Source organism: Loxodonta africana, chromosome X (assembly GCF_030014295.1).
Source record: "Loxodonta africana isolate mLoxAfr1 chromosome X, mLoxAfr1.hap2, whole genome shotgun sequence".
Lineage (NCBI taxonomy): Eukaryota > Metazoa > Chordata > Mammalia > Proboscidea > Elephantidae > Loxodonta > Loxodonta africana.
This window is the reverse complement of record NC_087369.1, coordinates 66,336,584-66,352,621: the sequence shown is the minus strand read 5'-3', so window position 1 is coordinate 66,352,621 and position 16,038 is coordinate 66,336,584. Positions and strand designations below refer to the sequence as shown.

General features: G+C 39.0%; 1 protein-coding gene and 1 non-coding gene across 4 annotated transcripts in view; one reads left to right on the top strand and one right to left on the bottom strand.

Annotated features, from left to right (window-relative positions):
• PFKFB1 (6-phosphofructo-2-kinase/fructose-2,6-biphosphatase 1) overlaps positions 1 to 16,038 on the top strand; it is a 185,712-nt gene that overhangs the window by 76,560 nt on the left and 93,114 nt on the right. The gene's annotated exons all lie outside the window — the stretch shown is intronic.
• Positions 9,193 to 9,299, bottom strand: LOC135228981 (U6 spliceosomal RNA). Its single transcript, XR_010319844.1, has one exon. It is a non-coding gene; the product is annotated as a U6 spliceosomal RNA (small nuclear RNA).

The window sequence follows — 16,038 nt, the reverse complement described above, 5'->3', positions numbered from 1 at the left end:
CACAGAAGAAACCAAAAAAACGTAAAGAGGCAACACCAGTTCAGGAAGCTGGCCAGTATGGGCGGGGTGAATCCAAGTGGCCCATGGCCACATAGTTGCTTCTTGGCCAAGAGACTGTGGCTGGCAGGAAACAGAGGAGGCTAAGGGGGTAGAGAAGAATGGTGGGGGTTAGGAGACTGATGTGGGTGGGGTGAATCCAAGCAACACAGACACTGCACTTCCCAGCTGGTGGAGCCACTGCAGCTAGCCAGGAAACTTGGAGGTAGAGCAGAGGGGAGAGGATGGGGGGATTGGAAAGTGTGTATCGCTGGTTACTGGGTGCTCTGTCTCCTGCTGGGAACTTTGTGAAGCTGCTTTCCCGTACTCCCTGTCCTCTGATCTCTGTTGTGGGTGGGGCGAATCCAAGCGGCATGGACGTTGCACTTTCCGGCTGGTGGAGCCACTGCAGCTACCCAGGAAGCTTGGAGGTAGAGCAGAGGGGAGAGGATGGGGGATTGGAAAACATATATTGCTGGTTATCGGGTGCTCTATCTCCTGCTGGGAGCTCTATGAGGCTGCTTTCCCGTGCTGCCTGTCTGCCGATCCCCAACAGGAGTCCAAGATGGTGTTTCCATGTTGTGTTAGCTGATAGGGGCCCTCTGCACATATCTTTCCTTGCTCTTTGTCCTCTTTCTGTTTCTTATGCCATTCTGTGTTTGGCTGAGTTCTTTATCTCTTCATTTGACACTTCAGGTTCCAGGAATAGCTTTTGTCTCTGTTTTACTTAGTTTTTTGGGTCTTTGCTGTGAAGGGACAGCATGGTGCTTCTGTCTGTGGTGCCAAGTTGGCTGGAAATCTGATAAAGTCTTTTGATGAACTTAAGTATTTAACTTTTATGAGGTTCCAGTTATCTGTTTTGTTTTCTGTTGCTTGTGCATTCATTGTGTTTGAAAATCTACAATTGAAAAAAACTAAGTCCCAAAGCTTTGCTCTTGTATTTTCTTCCAAGAATTTTATGGCTTTAGATTTAACATCTTAGTCATTAATCCATTTTGAATTAGTTTTTGTTTATGGCATGAGGTATGGATGTTGTTTCATTTTTCTGCATGTGGAAATCCAGTTTTGCTAGCACCATTTGTCGAAGAGACTCTTCCTTCCCCTTTGAATGGATTTGGCTCCCTTCTTGAGAATCAATTGACCATAGATGTTTGTATTTACTTCTGGGTTTTCAATTCTATTCCATTAGTCTATATGTGTAACATTAAACCAGTACCAGGCTGTTTTGATTACTATAGCTGTGTAATATGTTTTGAAGTCAGGAAATGTGAGGCCTCCTATTTTGTTCCTCTTCAGAATTGCTTTTGTCTTTCCATATAGAAGTGAGGGTTAGTTTTTCCATTTCTGTAAAGAATGCTGTTGGAATTTGGATCGGAGATTGCATTGTTTCTGTTGATCTCTTTAGGTGGTATTGACATCTTGACTGTATTAAGTCTTCCAATCCAAGAGCATAGAATATCTTTCCAGGTACTTAGGTCTTCTTTAGTCTCTTTCAAGAGCATTGATGGTGTGGGGGTTAAAGCTCTCAGCTGCTAGCTGAAAGGTCAGTGTTTCAAACCCAGCAGCCACTCCATGGTGTGACGGTCTGCTTCTGTGAATATTTACAGCCTTGGAAACCATATGAGGCAGGTCTACTTTGTCCTATAGTGTTGCTATCAGTTGGAATTGACTTGACGGCAATGGGTTTTTGGGTTTGGTTAGTCTCTTTCAGCAATGTTTTGTAATTTTCATTGTATAAGTCTTTCACGTCCCTGGGTAAATTTATTCCTAGATATTTTATTCTCTTAGATGCTATTGTAAATCCAATTGTTTTCTTAATTTGCTTTTCAGATTTCTCATTGCTGGTGTAGAGAAACAAACTAATTTTTGTGTATTGACCTCGTATCCAGCAACTTTGCTAAATTCCTCTATTAGTTCTAGAAGCTTTTAGTAGATTCTTTTAGATTTTCTGTATATAGGATCATGTCATCTGCAAATAGGGATAGTCTTACCTATTCTTTCCAATTTGGATGGCTATGAGTTGGAATCAATTCGATGGCAGTGAGTTTGGTTTGGTTATTGCTCTGGATAGGACTTCCAGGACCATATTGAATAGCAGTGGTGAGAGTGGGCATTCTTGTTGAGCTCCTGTTTCCAAGAGGAAACTTCTCAATCTTTCTCCATTGAATATAATGTTGGTTGTTCATAAATGCCCTTAACTTTCCTTTTATTCCTATCTTGTTGAGAGTTTTTATCAAGAAAATGTGCTGGATTTTATTGAATGCCTTTTCTGCATTAATTGAGATGATTATGTGGTTATTTTCCTTTGTTCTATTAATGTGGTATATTACATTGACTGGTTTTCTAATGCTGAACCAATCTTGCATTCCTGTAATAAATCTCACTCGGTCATTATGTGTAATTCTTTTAATAAGCTGTTGGACTCTGTTAGTATTTCATTGAAATTTTGGCATCTTAGTCTGTAGTTTTCTTGTGGTGTCTTTGTCTGGTTTTTGTGCCAGGGTAATGCTGGTTTCACAGAAGAGTTAGGGACTATTCCTTCTTTATTTTTGGGAAGACTTTGAACAGGAACGGTGTCAGTTCTTCTCTAAATGTTCAATAGAATTCCCAATGAAGCTTTCTGGTCCCGTACTTTTCTTTGTTGGGATGCTTTTTTTTTTTTTTTTTTTTTTACTAACTCTATCTCTTTGCTTAGTATGGGTCTCTTGAGGTATTCTACTTCTGTTGAGTCAGTTTATGTAGGTTAAGTGTCTCCAGAAATTTGTCCATTTCATCAAAGTTATCAATTTTATTGGAGTACACTTTTTATAATCTATTATGATCCTTTTTACTTCAACTGGATAAGTTGTAATGTCTCACCTTCATTTCTTATTTTGGCCATTTTTGTCTTCTCTCTTTGTTTCCTTGTCAGCCCAGCAAGTGGTTTGTCAATTTTTTGCTGGAGATTCTTGAGGATGCAGAAAACTTTTTGCCAGGATAGTCCAACCAGTGTCTGAGTGGGGGTAGGAGCCTCAGGTCCGTGAAGATTTCCTAACTGGGCATTTGTTGTATTTGGATCCTCCCTGCCAGTGAGGTTCGGAGAGTGTTTTCCGGTCCAGGTTCTGTCTGTGGCAGGATTGCCCCTAAGGATGCCCCCTGGCCCACCTGCAGAGAGAAAAGATCTTTCCTGCCCCAGCCTCTTATTTTGATAGGGTCCTCATTGCTGTTGTTTTCCTGGTACTCTGGTATGTCCCTATGGAGAAGGACAGTCTCAGGCCAGTGGGAATAAAGAGGCTTCCAGGGCTGGGACTTTTTTTATTTTTAACCTATCTCAGTCTTTTTATTTGAATTGGTGCTTTTTTAATACAGTGTGATACACTATGTCTTTCAATCATGTATCTAGAACATTCACATTTAAAGTAATTATTGATATATATATGTATATATATATATATATTTTATATATATATATATATCCTGTTGCCATTGAGTCGATTCCAACTCATAGTGACCCTGTAGGACAGAGTAGAACTGCCCCATAGGGTTTCCAAGGAGCAGCTGGTGCATTCAAACTGCCAACCTTTTGGATAGCAGCTGAGCTCTTAACCACCATGTAATTGAAATCTACGGTTTTTGTGTTTTCTATTCATTTCATTTGTTCTTTGTTTATTCCCCTGTCCCCCTTTTCTATCTTCTCTGGTTTTATTTGAGCAATTCTAATGATTTTTTTTTTTACCTCTTCTATTTACTTGTCATTTACATGTGTTTTTGAAAACTGTTTTAGTGGTTGCTGTACAGTTTTTTCTACAGTTATAAGTTCCATTTGTGATGGTTAATTTTATGTGTCAACTTGGCTAGACTATGGCACCCAGTAGTTTTGTAAAACACTATTCTACTTGCTGTTATAAAGTAGTTGCATATGATTAAATCAGTTGGTCTCAAGTAAAGAATCCAAAAACCAAACCCATTGCTGTTGAATCGCTTCTGACTCATAGTTGATCCTACAGGACAGAGTAGAAATGTCCCGTAGTGTTTCCAAGGCTGTAAGTCTTTATAGAAGCAGACTGTCACATCTTTCTCCCAGAGTGACTGGTGGATTCAAACTGTTGACCTTTCAGTTAGCAGCCAAGTGCTTAACCACTGCACCACCAGGGCTCCTTGATAAAGAAGAATATCTTCCTTATTATGGGCAGGACTCAATCACTTGAAGGCCTTAAGAGAAAAAAGCGAGTTTCCCTAGGGTGTATTCTGCCTCCAGAGTATAAATAATCATTTTTAAATAACACTGTTATTCCTCACTGTTCTTGTCACCTGACCTACAAGTTTTTAGACACAAGCCTGTCGCCTGACCTATGAATTTTGGACTTGTGAGCCCTCCACAATGGTGTGAGCCAATTCCTTGAAGTAAATCTCTCTCTCTATATAAATATATGCATATATATGTATCTATGTTTTTTTTTTATACAAGTATATGCCTGTATATAGATAGATAGAGAGAGAAAGAGATCTCTGGTTTTGTTTCTCTAGAGAACCCTAAGACATCTTAAAATAATTTATTTCCATCTTCAAACAATGCTATACCAACTCAGGTGTAGTGTAGGTGACTTATACCCAAGTATTCCCAATTCCTCCCTCATTTCCCTTGAGGCAATGCTTTATTCCATTTATCCATATACTACAATCACCAAAACATTGTTATGGTTATTGCTTTAAAAATATAGTTACCTCTTAGGTAAATTAAGAATATGAAAACACTTTATCTTCATGTTTCCCCAACTCTTTTTCTTTCTTTATGTATATTCAGATTTCTAACTTACATAATTTTCTTTCTGTCTGAAGAATTTTTAACTTTTCTTGCAGGGCACATCTTCTACCAATTAATTTCTTCATTTTTTGTTTATCTGAGAAAGTCTTTAATTTATTCTTTTTCAGGAAAATTTTGCTGAATATAAAATTCTAGGTTGGCTTTTTTTTCCCCCCCATATCACTTTAAAGTTTTTACTCCACTTTCTTGTTTACATGATTTCTGACAAGACATTTGCTGTAATCTTTGTTCTTCTGAAGGTAAGGTGTCCTCCCTCACCATTTTCTCTTAGGTTTTCTGGAGTTTGAATATGATGTATCTCGGTATGTTTGTTTGTGATTTTATTTTTGATATTTGTCCTGTTTGTTCTCTGAGCTTCTTGGATTTGTAGTTTGGTATCCATCACTAATTTTGGAAAAATTTTGGCCATTATTTCTTCAAGTATTTTTTCTGCCCCATTCTCTTTTACTTCTCTTTCTGGTATTCAAATTTTTCATATGTTATGCATTTTAATATTGTTAGTTCTTGAATGTTCTGTTCTTTTTTGTTTCATTTTTTTCTTTCTGAATTTTAGTTGGGGAAGTTTCTGTTGACCTATCTTGAAGTTCACTGAATCTTTCCTTGGCTGCATTGCATCTTCTGATCAGCCCATCAAAGGCATTCTTCATTTCTGTTACTGTCTCTTAGTTTGCTAGTGCTGCCATAATGAAATACTACATAGTGTGTAACTTTGAAGAACAGGAATTAATTTTCTCACAATGCCAGAGGTTAAAAGTCCAAATCAAGGTCTTGGCCTTGTTGATTCTTTCTGTGGGCCTCTCTCCAAGTTTCTAGTGGCTTCCAACAGTCCTTGGGCTTCCTTTGCTGATTATAGATGCACCTGCCTCTATTGTCACATGATTTCTCTCTTCCCCCTGTGCACCTATCTCTCTGTGTCTGTACTCCCGTTTATAAGACACTACTCAGAAGTGATTAGGTTCAGGACTCACCCTGCTGAGGTATAATCTCATTAACATAACAAGAGAAAATTCTTATTTCCAAGCAGGTTCACATTCACAGACAGGGATTAGGACTTCAACATATATTTTTTGGAAACACATCCAAATCCATAACATACTGTTTGTTTGTTTGATGTCTAGCATTTCATTTTCATTCTTTCTTATAGTTTCCATCTCTCTGTTGGCAATATTTATCTGCTCTACATTTTCCATTAGAGCATTTTTGTTTAAATTTTATTGTGGCAACATATATACAACAAAAATTGCTATTTTAAATACTTTAAGTGTATAATTCAGTGATATTAATTACATTCACCATGTTGCACAATCACAACCACTATCCATTTCCAGAAGTTTACATCACCCTCCAAAAAACTAAGTACCCCTTAAGCAAAAACTCCCCATTCTGTCCAACCTGTAGCCCCTGGTAATCACTAATAAACATGTCTTCATTCATTTGCCTATTCTAAATATTTCATACTAGTGGGATCATACAATATTTGTCTTTTTTTTGTCTGACTTATTTTACTCAGAATGTTTTCAGTGTCCTCCCATGTTATAACAAGTATCAAAACGTTGTTTCCCTCTATGGGTCAATAGTATTCCATTGTATGTATATACCATGCTTCATTTATCCATTCATCTATTGATGGACACTTGGGTTCTTTCCACTTTCAGGGTATTGTGAATAATGCTGGTATGAACATGTTGTTGCTGTTGTTGTTAGGTGCCATCGAGTCAGTACCGACTCAAAGTGAACCTATGTACAACAGAACGAAACACCTATGATTACACCATCCTCACAATCATTGTTATGCTTGAGCCCATTGTTGCAGCCAGTGACAATCCATCTCCTTGAGGGTCTTCCTCTTTTTTGCTGACCCTCTACTTTACCAAGCATGATGTCCTTGGCCAGGGACTGATCCCTCCTGATAACATGTCCAAAATATGTGAGACTCAGTTTCGCCATCCTTGCTTCTAAGGAGCATTCTGGCTGTACTCCTTCCAAAACAGATTTGTTTGTTCTTTTGGCAGTCCATGGTATATTCAATATTCTTTGCCAACACCATAGTTTTTGTATACTATTTAACCTAACAACAACAACCTCCCCGCTCACATTTATATTGCTATTGTCACACATTCCAGCTTTATACATTGTGTGCCCAATGAGATACATTTATAATTATTTTATGTATTTGCCATTTTAAATCATGTAAGACTGTCTTAGTCATCTAGTGTTGCTATAATAGAAATACCACAAGTGGATGGCTTTAACAAAGAGAAATTTATTCTCTCACAGTCTAGTAGGCTACAAGTCTAAATTCAAGGAATCAGCTCCAGGGGAAGCCTTCCTCTCACTGTCAGCTCTGAAGGAAGGTCCTTGTCATCAGTCTTCCCCTGGTCGAAGAGATTCTCAGGCTCAGGGACCCCAGGTCCAAAGAACATGCTCTGCTCCCTGTGCTGCTTCCTTGCTGGTATGAGGCCCCCATGTCTCTGCTGGCTTCTCTCTTTTATGTCTCAAAAGAGATTGGCTTAAGACACAATCTAATCTTGTAGATTGAGTCCTGCCTCTTTAACATAACTACCTCAAATCTTGCCTCATTAACATCATAGAGATAGGATTTACAACACATAGGAAAATCGCATCTGATGTCAAAATGGTGGACAATCACACAATACTGGGAATCATGGCCTAACCAAATTGATACACATATTTTCGGGGGACACAATTCAACCCATGACAAGGACAAAACAAGTGGAGTTAAAAAACAAGAAATAGAATAAAATTGGCCTCTTTGTTTACCCATGGCATTAGATTTACTGGAATTTTTCCTTCTCTTCCTCTGCTTTCAAGTTACTGTTTGGTGTCCTTTCATTTCAACCTTAAGAACTCCCTTTAGCAATTTTTGTAAAGCAGGTCTCATAGTAACAAACTCCCTCAGCTTTTGTTTATCTGGGAATGTCCTAGTTCTGCCCTCATTTTTGAAGGACAGTTTTGCCAGATGAATTCTTGGCTGACAGTTCTTTCAGCACATTAAATATGTCATTTCATTGCTTTCTGGCCTCCATTGTTTCTGAGGAAAAATTGGTGTTTAATCTTACTGAGAATCCCTTGTATGTGGTGATTTGCTTGTCTCTTGCTGCTTTTAAGATTTTGTCTTTGGTTTTGAGTTTATGTTTATAACAGATCTCTTTGGGTTTATTCTATTTGCAGTTCATTGAACTTCTTGGATATGCAGATTTATGACGTTTGTCATATTTAGAGGTTTTCAGCCATTATTTCTTGAAATATTCTTTTGCCTCTTTCTCTCTTCTCCTTCTGGAACTACCAAAATATGTATATTATGTGTCCCACACATCCCTTAGGCAATTTTCAATTTTCTCTCTCCAGACTCAATAATTTCAATTATTCTGTCTTCGAGTTCTCTGATTCTTACTTCTGCCAGCTCAGATATGATGTTGTACCCCTACAGTGAATTTTTATTTAGTTGTTTTACTTTTCAGCTCTAGTAATTCTGTGCAGTTCCTTTTTATTATTTATGTCTTATTGATATTCTCATTTTTCATGCAGTTTTCTGATTTCTTTTAATTCTTTACCAGTGTTTTCCTTTAACTCTTTGAACATATTTTATATTGTTGTTTTAAAATCTTTGTCTTGTAAGAGAATTATCTGAACTTCCACAGAAGTTGTTTCTGATACTTAATTTCATTGTTTTGAATGGGTTGTCCTTTCCTGTTTCTTTGTATGCGTTGTGACTTTTTTGATGAAGCCAGGACATTTGAACAGTGTCATGTGGTAGCTCTGGAAATCAGATTCTCCTCCTTCCCAGGGTTTGCTGCATTTTTTCAATTTTTGTTTCTTTTAATTGTTCAAGGCTGTATTCATCCACTTATTTCATGACTTACTCTATCTTTGCAAAGACTGTTTTGCTGGACATGTGTGGGCACTGAAAACTCTGTTTCTTTGCTTGTGTTCAGCTAATTTGTTGACAGAGATTTCCTTGGATGTTGGAGGGGGGTGGAATCCTGTCCCAGTCTTCCAGCCTTTGCAAATTGGCTCCGTGCAGGGCCCTCTTTCAACACTAAGCCAAGCCTGTCCTGAAACTATGGATCAGTCGAGGTCAAAGTATAGGGTCTTCTCAAGTAACTTCTTTTTTTTTTTTAAGGACCAAAGTTTAATGATCCCATTGTACTCTCCATTAAGCTGTCATAAATTAATTTCTATCCTATGGGAAACATGTTCACAATTTCTTTTTTATTGTACTTTACATGAAGTTTACAGAACAAACTAGTTTCTCATCAGATAGTACACACATTTTTGCATGATGTTGGTTAACAACCCCGGGACATGTCAACACTTTCCCTTTTCAACCCAAAAATATGGAATGCTTCATGAATTTGCATGTCATCATTGTGCAGGGGCCATGCTAATCTTCTCTGTATCATTCCAACTTTAGAATATATGCCGCCGAAGCAAGCACTCAGGTAACTTCTGAACATGCATCTTGAACTGGGCATGTATGTGCCTTTCTCAATTTTTCCGTATACACAGTGCTTTTGAAAGTCTTAATTTCTAAAATTCTATGATTTCTGCTTTCTGTTGGATCACTTTTCTTTGGAATGGGCACAGATATGGATCTTTTCCAAATAGTTGGCCAGGTAACTGTCTTCCAAATTTCTTGGCATATATGAGTGAGCACTTAAGCATTGCATCCATTTGTTGATGCATCTCAGTTGGCATTCTGTCAATTCCTAGAGACTTGCTTTTCACTAATGCCTTCGGTGCAGCTTCGACTTCTTCCTTCAGTACTGTATTGGATAGAATTGTGTCCCCCCAAAATATCTGTCAACTTGGATAGGTCATTGTCTTAGTTATCTAGTGCAGCTATAACAGAAATACCACAAGTGGATGGTTTTAACAAAGAGAAATTTATCCTCTCACAGTCTAGTAGGTTACAAGTCCGAATTCAGATGTCAGCTCCAGGGGAAGGCTTTCTCTCTCTGCCTGCTCTGGAGGAAGATTCCTTGTCATCAGTCTTCCCCTGGTCGAGGAGCTTCTTGGGCACAGGGACCCCAGGTCCAAAGGGCATGCTCTGCTCCTAGTGCTGCTTTCTTGATAATATGAGGTCCCCAACTCTTTGCTTGCTTCCTTTTCCTTTTTATCTCTTGAGAGATAAGAGGTGGTGCAGGCCACACCCCAGGGAAACTCCATTTACCTTGGATCAGGGAGGTGACCTGAGCAAGGGTGGTGCTACAATCCCACCCTAATCCTCTCAACATAAAATTAAAATCACAAAATGGAGGACAGCCACGCAATACTGGAAATCATGGCCTAAGCAAGTTGATACACACATTTTGGGGGGGACATAATTCAATCCATGACAGTCATGATTCCCAGTATTGTATGATTGTCTACCATTTTGTCATTTGATGAGATTTTCCTATGTGTTGTAAATCCTATCACTGTGATGGATTAGCGGTGGTTATGTTGATGAGATCTACAAAATTAGATAATGTCTTAAGCCAATCTCTTTTGAAATATAAAAGAGAGAAGCAAGCAGAGAGACAGGGGACTTCATACCACCAAGAATGCAGTGCTGGGAGCAAAGCATGTCCTTTGGACCAGAGGTTTCTGTGCTGAGATGCTCCCAGACCAAGGAAAGACTGAAGACAAGGACCTTCCTCCAGAGCTGATGGAGAGAGAAAGCCGTCCCCTGGAGCCATTGCCCTGAATTTGGACTTGTAGCCTGCTAAACTGTGAGAGAGTAAATTTCTCTTTGTTAAAGCCATCTACTTGTGGCATTTTTGTTACAGCAGCACTAGATGACCAAGACAAGTATCGTTGATCATATACTCCCTCCTGAAATGGTTGACTATCAACCATGTCTTTCTGGTAGAGTGACTCTGTATATTCATTCCATCTTCTTTCTTCGTCATTTAATATTTTCCCTGTAGAATCCTTCAATATTGCAACTTTAGGCTTGAATTTTTTCTTCAGTTCTTTCAGTTTGAGAAATGCCAAGCATGTTCTTCCCTTTTGGTATTCTAACTCCAGGTCTTTGCATATTTCATTATAATACCTTACTTTGTCTTCTCTAGATGCCCTTTGAAATCTTCTGTTCACCTCTTTTATTTCATCATTTCTTCCATTTACCTTGGTTCCCCTCTACATTCAAGAAGTTTTAGAGTGTCTTTCTGACATCCATTTTGGTCTTTTCTTTCTTTCCTGCCTTTTAGTGTGAACTTTTCCTTTCTTCATACATAATGTCCTTGATGTCATCATGCAACTCTTACAATGGACAAATCTGCTGCAAAAAATCTCTTTAAAGTGTTAAGAAGCAAATATGTCACTTAAATGACTAAGGTGTGTCTGACCCAAGCCGTGATATTTTCAGTCGCCTCATATGTATGTGAAAGCTGGACAATGAAAAAGTAAGACCAAAGAAGAATTGACACATTTGAATTATGGTGTTGGCAAAGAATATTGAATATACCATGGACTGCTGGAAGAATGAACAAATCTATCTTGGAAGAGGTACAGCCAGAATACTCTTTGGAAGTGAGGATAGGGAGACTTCATCTCACTTGCTTTGGACATGTTTTCAAGAGGTACCAATCCCAGTTGGTAAAGTAAAGGGTGAGTGAAAAAAGGAAGACCTTCAATGAGATGGGTTGACACAGTGCAACAATGGGCACAAACATATCCACTATTGTAAGGATGGCACAAGACCAGGCAACATTTCATTCTGTTATACATGGGGTCGCTATGGGTCGGAACTGATTCAATGGAACCTAACACTAACATCAATTTCTAAAAAAGACTCCCTCTCCAGCTTCTCTAATCGGTCCCTAGGTGCCTATTGTATTACTGGATTATACTTTTTAGTGCCAGTTACAGGAGATTACAGCCATATGCCGTTTCCTGCTACCCTTCATCTCTGTGTGAGCTCAAAGAGAGGCTGAACTAAGATAAGCATATTGCTTCAGTCTTTCAAGCAGCCCCCAGACTGGTTAAAACAAAAATACAGAATAATCTTTAAATGAAGTCTGCTCTTCTCTGTCTAGAGCCAGAGACAAGGGTCCCCCTCTAGGAGTCTGGGCCTTTTAAGGGAGTCAGGACAATCCAGGGAGGAGGCAGGGTACAGGTGATTAGAAGGCCAAAGATTTCCTACCATTTATTCATCTCCTTTTTCTTGATTCAGGATTCATTTAGTTGCTTTAACCCTTTGGTTTCTAGAGTTCTGACAAAGTTGTTTCTACCAGTTTCTGCATGTATTTTTTTTTTATTTTGCTGTGAGAGTTTGCAAATCAAGTCAGTTTCTCATACAAAAATTATACACACATTGCTGTGTAATCATAGCTGCTCTCCCCCTAATGAGACAGCACACTCCTCCTCTCTACCTTTTATTCCCCGTGTCCATTCAGCCAGCTCCTGTCCCCCTCTGCCTTCTCATCTCACCTCCAGACAGGAACTACCCACATAGTCTCATGTGTCTGCTTGAGCCAAGAAGCTCACTCCTCATCAGCATCATTTTCTGTTACAGTCCAGTCCAATCTCTGTCTGAAGAGTTGACTTTGGGAATGGTTCCAGTCTTGTGCTAACAGAGGGTCTGGGGACCATTATGTCTGGGGTCCCTCTAGTCTCAGTAAGACCATTACGTATGGTCTTTGTATGAGAATATGAGGTCTGCCTCCCTCTGTTTTCCCATTCCATGAGGGATTCTGTTGTGTTCCCTGTCAGGGCAGTCATCAGTGGTAGCCAGACACCATCTAGTTCTGGTCTAAGGCTGATGTAGTCTCTGGTTTATGTGCCCCTTTCTGTCTCTTTGGCTCATATTTACCTTGTGTCTTTGATACTCTTCATTCTCATTTGCTCCAGGTGAGCTGAGACCAATTGATGCATCTTAGATGGCTGCTTGCTAGCATTTAAGACGCGACTCACCAAAGTGGGATGCAGAACATTTTCTTAATACATTTTCTTATGCCAATACACCTAGATGTCCCATGAAACTATGGTCGCCAGACCCCCATCTCTGCTTCTCTGGCCTTCAAACCATTCTGTTGTATTCAAAAAAGTTCTTTGATGTTGGTTTAGTCCAGTTGTGCTGACTTCTGTATTGTGTGTTGTCTATCCCTTCACCTAAAATAGTTCTTGTCTACTGTCTAAGTAGTGAACACCTCTCTCCCTCCCTCCCTACCCTCGTAACCATGAAAGAATATTTTCTTCTGTGTTTGAACTATTTCTTGAGTTCTTATAATAGTGGTCTCATACAACATTTGTCCTTTTGCAACTGACTAATTTCACTCAGCATAATGCTTTCCAGATTCCTCCATGTTATGAGATGTTTCACGGGTTCTTCATTGTTCTTAATTGTTGTTTAGTATTCCGTTACGTGAATATACCATAATTTATCCATTCATCCATTGATGGGCACCTTGGTTGCTTCCATCTTTTTGCTACTATAAACAGTGCTGCAATGAACATGGGTGTGCAAATATCTGTATGTGTAAAGGCTCTTATTTCTCTATAGTATATTCTAAGGAGTGGGATTGCTGAATCCTATGGTAGTTCTATTTCTAGTTTTTTAAGGAAGCGCAGAATCAATTTCCAAAATGGTTGTACCAGTTTACATTCCCACCAGCAGTATATAAGTGTTCCAGTCTTCTCACAACCTCTACAACAGTTATTATCCTGTGTTTTTTGGATTAATGCCAGCCTAATGGGGTGAGATGGTATCTCATTGTAGTTTTGATTTGCATTTCTCTAGTGGCTAATGATCATGAGCATTTCCTCACAGATCTGTTAGCCACCTGATTGTCTTCTTCAGTGAAGTGTCTGTTCCTATTCTTTGCCAACTTTTTAATTGGGTCATTTCTCTTTTTGTTGTTGAGTTTTTGCAGTATCATGTAGATTTTAGAGATCAGACACTGACTGGATTTGCTGTAGCCAAAAATGTTTTCTCTGTCTGTAGGTTCTCTTTTTACTCTTTTGGTGAAGTCTTTGGATGAGCATAATTGTTTGATTTTTAGGCCTTCCAGTTATCTTGTTTCTCTTCTGGTGTTTGTGCATTGTTAGTAATGTTTTGTATACTGTTTATGCCATATGTTAGGGCTCCGAGCATTGTCCCTATTTTTTCTTCTGTGAACTTTATCATTTTAGATTTTATATTTAGGTCTTTGATACATTTTGAGTTAGGTTTTGTGGATGGCGTGAGGTATGGGTCTTGATTCAGTTTTTTTTTACAGATGGCTAACCAGTTATGCCAGCACCATTTGTTAAGGAGACTATCCTTTCTCCATTTAACTAATTTTGGGACTTTGTCAAATATCAGCTGCTCATATGTGGATGGATTTATGTCTGGATTCTCAATTCTGTTCCATTGGTCTATGTATCTGTTGTTGTACCAGTACCAGGCTCTTTTGACTACTGAGGTGGTATAAGAGGTTCTAAAATCAAGTAGTGTGAGGCCTCCCACTTTTTTCTTCTTTTTTAGTAATGCCTTACTTATCCAGGGCCTCTTTCCCTTCCATATGAAGTTGGTGATTTGTTTCTCCATCTCATTAAAAAAAAAGTCATTGGTATTTGGATCAGAATTGCATTGTGTCTATAGATCGCTGTGGGCAGAATAAACATTTTTACAATGTTGAGTCTTCCTATCCATGAGCAAGGTATGTTTTTCCACTTATGTAGGTCTCTTTTGGTTTCTTTCAGTACTGTCTTGTAGTTATCTTTGTATAGGTCTTTTACGTCTCTGGTTAGATGTATTCCTTAAGTATTTTATCTTCTTGGGGGCTACTGTAAATGGTGTTGATTTGATGATTTCCTATTTGACATTCTCTTTGTTGGTGTAGAAGAATCCAACTTATTTTTGTACGTTTACCTCGTATCCTAATACTCTGCTCAACTCTTCTATTAGTTTCAGTAGTTTTCTTGAGGATTCTTTAGGGTTTTCTGTGTATAAGATCATGTCATCTGCACATAGAGTTACTTTTAATTCTTCCCAACCAATTTGGATGCCCTTTGTTTCTTTATCTAGCCTAATTTCTCTGACTGTGACCTCCAGCTGAATGTTGAACAAGAGTGGTGATAAAGGGCATCTTCTTCTGGTTCTCATTATCAGTGGAATGCTTTCAGACTCTCTCCATTTAGGACGATGTTGGCTGTTGGCTTTTTATAAATGCCCTTTAGTATGTTGAGGAACTTCCCTTCTATTCCTATTTTGCTGAGTGTTTTTTTTATCATGAGTGGGTGTTAGACTTTGTCAAACGCCTTTTCTGCATCAATTGATAAGATCGTGTGGTTCTAGTCTTGTTTTATTTATATGATGGATTACATTAATTGTTGTTCTAATGTTGAAGCATCCCAGCGTACCTGGTATGAATCTCACTTGGTCACGGTAATTTTTTTATATGTTGTTGAATTCTATTGGATAGAATTTTTTTTAATTTTTATTGTGCTTTAAGTGAAAGTTTACAAATCAAGTCAGTCTCTCACACAAAAACTTATATACACCTTGCTACATACTTCCAATTGCTTTCCCCCTAATGAGACAGGCCACTCTCTCCCTCCACTCTCTCTTTTTGTGTCCATTTCACTAGCTTCTAACCCCCTCTACCCTCTCATCTCCCCTCCAGGCAGGAGATGCCAGCATAGTCTCAAGTGTCCACCTAATCCAAGAAGCTCACTCCTCACCAGCATCCCTCTCTGTTGCATCGTCCGGTTCAATCCTTGTCCGAAGAGCTGGTTTTGGGAATGGTTCCTGTCCTGGGCCAACAGAAGGTCTGGGGGCCATGACCACCGGGGTCCCTCTAGTCTCAGTCAGATCATTAAGTCTGGTCTTTTTAACAGAATTTGGGGTCTGCATCCCACTGCTCTCCTGCTCCCTCAGGGGTTCTCTGTTGAGTTCCCTGTCAGGGTAGTCATCAGTTATAGCCAGCACCTTCTAGTTCTTTTGTTCTCAGGCTGATGTAGTCTCTGGTTTATGTGGCCCTTTCTGTCTCTTGGGCTCATAATTACCTTGTATATGTCTATAAGGTCGAGTTGGTTTATTGTGACATTTAGATTTTCCGTGTCTTGATTGAGCTTCTTTCTGGATGTCCTGTCCTTCACCAAAAGTCGTGTGTTGAATTCTCCTACTGTTATTGTGGAGCTATCTATCTCACTGTTCAATACTGATAGAGTTTGTTTTATGGATCTTGCAGCCCTGTCATTGGGTGCAT